The 9623-nt window shown below is 51.7% G+C and overlaps 1 pseudogene; it reads right to left on the bottom strand.

Moving 5' to 3' along the window:
• Positions 1 to 3467: 3467 nt before the first annotated feature.
• Positions 3468 to 4478, bottom strand: LOC148535125 (uncharacterized; annotated as a pseudogene).
• Positions 4479 to 9623: the final 5145 nt, after the last annotated feature.

Below are 9623 nucleotides of genomic sequence, written 5' to 3'. Positions count from 1 at the left end.
GTCCTCTTCTCCAGTAGTAGTCCAAGGTCTAGGCTGACCAGTTTGGAGTTGCATAATGCTTTGGCGGGAGGGCCCCATGCATAGTGATCTGTGCCTTAAACAAGAATTAGGAAAAAAACTGATTAAAGGTCGACTTTTGATTGATTTTTGGTAATATTGGGGTGATTTTACCTCAAAATTGACTACATTTAGTACACAAAAACTTACCAACATCGACGTTGATTTTAACAAAAATTGTCTGATAATAAATGAGCTATTTGGACATGCAAAACCGTCGTTGATGTTAGTCGATTTTATATCGATTTTAAATCAACCTTTTCGTAAATTTTGCCCTTCCTCTCGAAACGTTGGAAAATTCCTAAATAGCCACTTTTGCTCTCCCAGGAACCCTCACATTTATCGTTCTGTTTCTATTGAAACTCCTCCCAAGTCAGAGAATCGCACATTACGGCACAGAGGGCGGAACATTACATTATTTCTTCTTTTTTTTGCAAAAATGATAGTTTCTGAAAAAAAAATTTGCTTTTTTCAGAAAAAAAAAAAAAAAACATATGAGGAGAGGAAGGGACTGGCATGATGGGAGGGATAGCGTGAGGTTTTCAGTAGACAAAAAAAGATAGAGAGAGACCTGTGTTTTACATCCCCCTGTAATGTGTACAAAACTTTGTCTCCTGGTTAATGGATGTTAAATATTCAGGTTTGAACCTGCATTAATCTAAGTTGGCCTCAATGACACTTGTCATGTACTTATTTTGATGAATGGCTTCCAAGCATCTTAAATACTAGCATAAGGACAGAATAGATAATGACACTCACTCTGTTTGCTGAAAACAGAGGCGGCTGGAGACCCAGATCACTTAATGTGGAGGAGACCTACTGTACGAATGAATTATCTAAAAGCAACTTCAGCTGCTGTGGAACTAGAAGTCTCAGCATGGCCTGCCAGTTTAAGGTGCAGTATTCAGATACAGTGAAGCCACCATAAGTGTAAGAGGTAGTGCGGTGCAGTGCCTGCTGCCGTGCAGGTGTACTTCCGTGCCTTACCTTGCGTCGCACCCTCTCACCTTCAGGCCGTGTGTTGAACGGACGGTCCTGGAACTCCCGAATAGGACACGGACATGATGACCTAGGAGGAAGGAGATGATGTGAGTGCCGTCCTTCCTCACGTCGACCGACACGCCCTACCGAACCGAGGGATAAATTCAGGTTTTAAGTGAAGATCATCATTGGCACTTTTGGCCTCAGATCCCGAATTTTCACCTATGGGTACTCACGCACCAGGTGAAGATCCGTCCTTGCACCGGGTTGCAAGGTTCACCATCCGCCCAGAAGGAAGGAAGGATAGGTAGTGACAAACAAACAGGGAGAGACAGTACACACAGATATTTCTCACCGTGTCCACTCGTGCTCTTCGTCCGCTCACTCGCCTACAGGTCCCTGTAAGGAGATACACAACACAGCCGTGCAGGGCCTAAACCTATGTCAAGCAGCTACACATACTAAAATGGCATCACCCTCAACCTGCAGTGTATGTAGTGCGACAGATATAACAATAACTAAACTTTTGCCCTGCACGGAACACCAACCACAGACTATAAGTATACAAGAGCAAAACACGGTGCTGTCCCTTTAATGCCTGCTTCCTACCTTTCCAGAGCTGGCCAGCTCCTCTTCTCAGTGACTGGGGAAACAATACCTCATTGGTGGGAGCCGTACAGCTCTCCACCACTGCTCACACCTCTAATCATCTGCCTCTCTATATTAGTGCTGCAACTAATGGGCTCAGGGCCCTGGGCCTAATGCCCAGGGTCTTACCAGCGGCTCAGGCCTAGGTGCCTGCCAAACAGTGGGCTCTGGTAGTGGCTGGGCCTAATGCCCAGACCACTTTTTATGGGGCTCAGGCCTATTTGCCTGCCTATCTGTGGGGCTCATTTAGTGGTCTGGGCCTAATGCCCAGACCACCTTATACTTCGGGTGGCTCGGGCAGTTGCCCGCCTACTTTATTGACTAGTGGCCTGGGCCTAATACCCAGGCCACTTACACCTACTTAAGGGGAAATCCTGTTATGGGGCCTAATGTCCGCTACTGTGCCTCGGGCCTTATGCCCGACAAATTACCTTACGGGCCTAGTGCCCGACAACGCTTCACGGGCCTAGCGCCCGACAACCCTGGCGGTCTAGGGAGGGGGGTATATGGTGGGCCTCACGGAGGGCCTAACTGCTACGTTGGGAGAGTCTGCGGGGGGGAACTTCGTGTAGCTCTTTACATCCCACCCACGCAGTCCTCTCCGGTCCTCAGCCGCATCCTTCGGCCGCTGGCCTGTCCTGGCCAGCGGTGCCGCCTCTTTTCTTCTTCTAGCCGGCACCGCCTGTCTTCTCTCTTGATAGCGGCGTCTTCTGGCCTCTTCGGCGGCCGCCGCCCCTGTTGACACGCCGATCTTCCGCTCTTCGGGAGGTCTTCTCTCCTCCCTCTCCGCCACCGAACTAACTGTTCCCGCTCTGCGCCGTCTAATACAAGATGACGCGAGTGGGCAGGGCTATGACGCGGCGAGCCGCAATTGGCTCATCGCATCCGCCTCCTATTGGCTGCGGGCCCGTGAGCCAGGTTTGGCTCACGGCCAGCGCCAAACACCCGCCGCACGGAGCGCCACACCCAACGCTTGACCGGCGCTGGGAGCAGGTACTCTGTCCCAGCGCCGGCTACCCGCCGCTTCTTGGCTGCCGGACGCCAAGCTCCGCTGAGCTTGTGCCCGGAGCCAAGCTTCTCCCAGCGCCACAGTACCGCCGGCACTGATAAAAGGGACCAGGCGGTCCCTTCACCAGGTGCCCACGGCGTCTGCACCGATGCTAGGGACATCACTGTCCCAGCGCCAGCAACGGATGTGTCCCGCAGATGACACATCCCCTCTGCCTGCCCCTGCAACTCTGCTGATGCTGGAATCAAACACTTCATCCCCGCACAGCCTTCCACATTTCCCTCCCCCCTTTTTCCTTTGTAGTCCCTACAAAGTCTTCTGCCATCTCCATCGTCCGCGGGTCAGGGTATTCTATGGTCCCTCCAGCGAGGATCTGTTCAAGGGCCCAGCCGGGACCGACTATGACCCCATATTCCTTCTCCACTGGCTCCGGGCTCTCCATCTCCATACCTCCTGACTTCAGTCTGCGGATCCTCTGTGGGAGTGGCAACTCGGAAGTGCCACTCACGATGGGCCACCATGGGGAATTTCCTTCTAAGGGTGCCGCAGCCACCCACTCTTCTTCCAACTTGTCTGGGGCATCTTCACTGCATTCAGGGTGTGGCACTAGCCACCACCCAATAATCACTTCCTCCGGGGCATCCTCTTCTTCCCGGGTCTCTGCCGACAATTTCCATGAATCTGGACTCTTCTCCACAGACTCCTGCAGCAGGCGACAGTTTCCTTCTTCAGCGTACTCCATTTCTTCCACTGACATCTCCAGATATCTAGGTCACGGACCCTTCCAACATGGGGAGATCCTGGACTTCTTTGCCGCTCGGTCGTCACGCTCTTCCTTATAGCACGGCATCTTCACCTCCCAGTCATCCACATCCGTCCTCTGCGGGCAAGGATTCTTCTTCACTGGGGCCTCTTCAGGGCATAACAGTGCCACTGCATCTTCCCAGGGACACTCATGGGCCAAGTGTCCCTGCCGCCGACACTTCCAGCACAGGGGTGCTGCTGCCACCTTCATCACAAAGGGATCTCTACCCTTCGGCTCCTGCTCAGGAACAATGGGCACCTGCGAACGTACTTTCAGCAGGCTCTTCTGCTCCACTTCCCTGGCTTCTTCCATCCACTTCTGGGCTCGGCCATCCAACATCATCCGGTCTTCGTCCCACGGACAATCTTGAAGCTCATGTACCTACTCCTTACAGAGCTCACACACTGGCTCCTTGGTCACCTTGTGCCGGAGTTCTTGGTGTTGCTCCACCTGCCGCGACACAGAAGATATTTCTGCTTTCTCCTGTGTTTCCGTCCAGGGACAATCCGGCAGCTCGTGTTCTGGATCTCCACAACCTTCACACCAAAATTCTTCGTCCTCCTGGTGCCACTCTTCATCACGTGGACAGCTATTATGCTCATGCCCGTAGGTTCTGCAGAGCATACACCAGATTCTCCTCTTCACCGGGTTCTTCTGACCACATCTTTGAACTGCTTGCTGGACCATCTGTGTGTTCTCCAATGGGGACATTTCTTCATCTTCTATCGCTCTAAACTCACGCCAGGGACATTCGCTGGCATAATGTCCCAGCCGCTGACACATCTTGCAGGGGGTCACAGCGGATTTCTTGCGCCCCTTCTCCCGGCGTTCTTCCTTGCCGCACTGTACCGACCGCTGCACCATCTTCATGATGTCTTCTCCCGACACCGTAATCCAATCACTCTTGTCCTCAAACATCCGGGGATGGTTCCACTCCGGAGCTGTCCATAGGGGGGTCCTCTTGCCGGTGGTCCACATCGTGTCCGCAATCCTGTTAACTACGCCAAATGTAAGAGGTAGTGCGGTGCAGTGCCTGCTGCCGTGCAGGTGTACTTCCGTTCCTTACCTTGCATCGCACCCTCTCACCTTCAGGCTGTGTGTTGAACGGAGGGCCCTGGAACTCCCGAATAGGACACGGACACGATGACATAGGAGGAAGGAGACGATGTGAGTGCCGTCCCTCCTCACATCGACCGACACGCCCTACCGAACCGAGGGATAAATTCAGGTTTTAAGTGAAGATCATCATTGGCACTTTTGGCCTCAGATCCCGAATTTTCACCTATCGGTACTCACGCACCAGGTGAAGATCCATCCGTGCACCGGGTTGTAAGGTTCACCATCCGCCCAGAAGGAAGGAAGGATAGGTAGTGACAAACAAACAGGGACAGACAGTACACACAGATATTTCTCACCGTGTCCACTCGTGCTCTTCGTCCGCTCACTCGCCTACAGGTCCCTGTAAGGAGATACACAACACAGCCGTGCAGGGCCTAAACCTATGTCAAGCAGCTACACATACTAAAATGGCATCACCCTCAACCTGCAGTGTATGTAGTGCGACAGATATAACAATAACTAAACTTTTGCCCTGCACGGAACACCAACCACAGACTATAAGTATACAAGAGCAAAACGCGGTGCTGTCCCTTTAAATGCCTGCTTCCTACCTATCCAGAGCTGGCCAGCTCCTCTTCTCAGTGACTGGGGAAACACTACCTCATTGGTGGGAGCCGTGCAGCTCTCCACCACTGCTCACACCTCTAATCATCTGCCTCTCTATATTAGTGCTGCAACTAATGGGCAGGGCCCTGGACCTAACACCCAGGGTCTTACCAGTGGTTCAGGCCTAGGTGCCTGCCAAACGGTGGGCTCTGGTAGTGGCTGGGCCTAATGCCCAGACCACTTTTTATGGGGCTCAGGCCTATTTGCCTGCCTATCTGTGGGGCTGGCTTGGGCAGTTGCCCACCTACTTTATTGACTAGTGGCCTGGGCCTAATACCCAGGCCACTTACACCTACTTAAGGGGAAATCCTGTTATGGGGCCTAATGCCCGCTACTGTGTCTCGGGCCTTATGCCCGACTAATTACCCACGGGCCTAGTGCCCGACAACGCTTCACGGGCCTAGCGCCCGACAACCCTGGCAGTCTAGGGAGGGGGGTATATGGTGGGCCTCGCAGAGGGCCTACCTGCTACGTTGGAAGAGGCTGCGGGGGGGAAACTTCGTGTAGCTCTTTACATCCCACCCCCGCAGTCCTCTCCGGTCCTCAGCCGCATCCTTCGGCTGCTGGCCTGTCCTGACCTGCAGCGCCGCCTCTTCTTTTCTTCTTCCAGCCGGCGCTGCCTGTCCTCTCTTGACAGCGGCATCTTCTGGCCTCTTCGGCGGCCGCCGCCCCTGTTGACACGCCGATCTTCCGCTCTTCGGGAGGTCTTCTCTCCTCCCTCTCCGCCGCCGAACTAACTCTTCCCGCTCTGCGCCATCTAATACAAGATGGCGCGAGTGAGCGGGGCTATGACGCGGCGAGCCGCGATTGGCTCATCGCGTCCGCCTCCTATTGGCTGCTGGCCCGTGAGCCAGGTTTGGCTCATGGCCAGTGCCAAACACCCGCCGCACGGAGCGCCACACCCAACGCTTGACCGGCGCTGGGAGCAGGTACTCTGTCCCAGCGCCGGCTACCCGCCGCTTCTTGGCTGCCGGACGCCAAGCTCCGCTGAGCTTGTGCCCGGAGCCAAGCTTCTCCTGGCGCCACAGTACCGCCGGCACTGATGAAAGGGACCAGGTGGTCCCTTCACCTGGTGCCCGCTGCATCTGCACCGACGCTAGGGACATTACTGTCCCAGCACCGGCAACGGATGTGTCCCGCAGAGGACACATCCCCTCTGCCTGCCCCTGCAACTCTGCTGATGCTGGGATCAAACACTTGATCCCAGCACAGCCAACGTGGACCTGATTGTTAGATTACATTGACCATTATCCCTTGCCCTATAGAGTTAGTAATGGAGATTACTTCATCAAATGTAACACCTACTCTTGTGCTTATATCTCCGGGTGATGGGGGATACGGTCCCAAAATACTACCATGGGCTTTTCTTCATTCAAAGAAAAGGGGTTCACCAGGGCTTGGCTCAGGAAACACCCTATGGCGTAGACAAGTGTACAGTAGGTGCACAGAACCGCGTACCTTCTCCTTCCCAATAAGATAGTACACTAGCACATATTAGGAAAATAAATACACTAGCACATATTAGGAAAATAAATAACCCAATATGTTGCTGGTGATGTTGGTAAAGGACAGAATAAAAGTTTGAAAGACAAAATAATTTTACTTATATCACTATTGTTTAGGTTTATCACCTGTAATTAATCTCTAACCAATGAGTAGTTCAAAACAGGATGCAGTTAATAGACCGGCGGACGCAATGCCGTCGGTCTAAATCCCAACACGACCTGCCCGACAAGGGACTTAATCCCGACGCTGGAAGACCGACCCCCGACATCCCGATCGTCCAAGTATAACACTTAGCCCAGGGATGGGGGGGTTAGGTTTAGGGACCCCCTGGGGGACTCTCCCGGGGAACGTTAGGGTCAGGCTAAGGGAAGGGGGGTTTAGGGTTAGGCACTAGGGGGGGAGGTTAGGGCTAGGCACCCCCCCGGGAGGGTTAGGTTTAGGGTGCGGGGAGGGCGGGTTAGGTTTAGGCACCCTGGGGGGAGGTTAGGGTTAGGCACTAGGACGGGAGGTTATGATTAGGCACCCCTAAGGGAGGGTTAGGGGGGGAGGGGAGGGTTACGGTACTTACCAACGCCCGATGGGATCTCGATCTGTCGCACTGCCACTATCGAGATTTGAACCGGCGGCTGTTCCGGTATTTCAATCCCTTTCCGTTCAAAACATCACATAATGATTTATTATCTAACTAAACTGCTACCAAGCACAGTGTCACTTATGTGTCAAACACCTGACTGCATTCTTCCAATAGAAGTTCCTTCCTATGCCTCAATATCCACCCTTTACCGTTATCCCAAAATTGCATCAAACTTACAATACCATCGCTCAACCACTGACTACCTACAAACCCTATGAACCAAAACCATACCCCTTTTCACTCCCATGTCCCCTAATACTACTAAGTAATAAACCTTCTATTGGATGATGTAGGTCATATGTACAAATCACTTAACAAATATAACAACAAATATAATATATTATTACCACTACTGCTAATAATAAAAAAGACACAGAGACATACATTTGGCAGAAAATGTTGTTATGTATTTATTTAAGTATATATTTAAGGGAAAGTATAGTGGCAAAGAAAGGACGGCCTCAATCTGCGCAATCCACAATGCACAATAGCCACCTACAACATGCATTGTAGGAGGACACCGCCCAAGGGACCTGATTCAGACCCGCTCGCTAAGGGGCGATCGCTCGCTCTGAGCGATTTTCCCCCATCTGCTTATGTGTATAATTCGCAGTGCACGTGCGCAAGCCATTCGTTGCGATCTGCTTTTGGTAGTTCGTAAGCCACTATCAGGTCGCTGCTTGGAGCGCCATTTGTGGGTGGTAATGGGAAGGTGCATATAAACGGGGGAGTGGTGTTGCGGACGCAGGCGGGTCTGCCCGCCAAAACGGCATTTAAAGGGCGTGCACAATTAGCAAAGTAGTGTCATTGTACACGTCACCTGCATGTATTTCAGCCCACACTGATCGCAGTGCTTGCGGAAGGTTAAGGCAACCCCAAGGGCTGCTAACAGCTCCAGTGGCTAACAGTGGTCCAGATTAATCCTATCTTTCCCGGAGATGACGCGTGTTGCGAGTGGCAAGGGGCGTCTTCAGACACTTGCGAGCGCACTTTGCCGTAGCTCGCTAACACACAGTGGGCGTCCTTATGTGACGCAGTGCGAGCGAGCGATCACATCTTGCGAACGGGTCTGAATAAGGCCCAAGGTGCACAACTCAACTATAGCACAGCTATAACACCACAAAGGTATCCACTGGACCCACCAACTTGACTACCCATCCGTTTGGGTGATGACACTCCCCCCATTAGGGTTGTACAGCCAACTACAAGTCAACGGAGGGAGCCCACCCTAAACAAATGATTACACCCGGACTGTTGACCTACCATTCTTTCCCGCCACAGCAAGGTTCTGTCACAGAACCGCAGTACCGCCACCATACTAAGCTAGAAAAACAAAGCAACAACCTGAAAACAGATCATCAATAACCAAGAAAAGTCCTTCATCTGTCAACTGAACATCTCCGGACCTTCACAAATACTGAAGACGGAACAAAGAGTATTTGGCCCAAGCCTTTAAATAAAGTCCAACACAAACACACCCCTGCCACACCATAGGTAGGCAAAGTCATGTGATCATCCCTGCCAGCCACATTCCTCATTCTTATATCAATCATTCTGTTTCTCTACTTGACTTTAAATTAGCAAATAGTCCTGACAACTTATGGCCAATTCTTCATTGGTGCACTTTCTGGAACAGCTGCACTTGGATCTTAAGATAAAGGAGTATAACCTTTCTTGTTGGATTTTAGTGCAGCTTACACTATGAAAATGGGGTCTATTCATCATCATTGCTCCGGTGCGGGGAAAGCTGCTCCGAAAAGCAGCTGTCCCAGTGATTAGTAGCACAGCTACAGATGTAGATGCGTTACATGCGTTACTTACCTCTCCTCCGTCGGCCCGTCTACACATGCGTGACCCGAGGTCACGTAGGTGCAAAGCCGCCCGGGAGGTAGTGAGGAGGCGGCGGAGGGATCCGCTCGGATCCCTCTTCGCATTTCCAGAACTCTTTCCCATCAGGTCCTAAATATGCGGAAAGTAGCATTTCCGCATGGTTACCGGCCATTTATTATTTGATGAATAGGCCCCAATGTCTCTTCATTAACACTTTTAGCTGCCCAGCAGAGTGTTTAATTATTATCATGTCTCTTAGTTGTGGCTATAGTGCAGAATACACTACTAGTATATACACTGCTGTATTGTTACTACTACCAAGCAGAGTGTTAAACATGTCTCTACTTCCTCAGTACAGGCAAGTTTTTCCCAGTTTTAATTCTGGACAATTATAAAAAAACATTACTTTCACTGGGAAAGTGTCTTAA

The sequence above is a fragment of the Taudactylus pleione genome, unplaced genomic scaffold, assembly GCF_031769625.1.
Source record: "Taudactylus pleione unplaced genomic scaffold, aTauple2 ptg000061l, whole genome shotgun sequence".
NCBI classification, from domain to species: Eukaryota; Metazoa; Chordata; class Amphibia; order Anura; family Myobatrachidae; genus Taudactylus; species Taudactylus pleione.
Note: the sequence above shows the minus strand (reverse complement) of the source record. Positions and strands in the feature narration are given on the sequence as shown.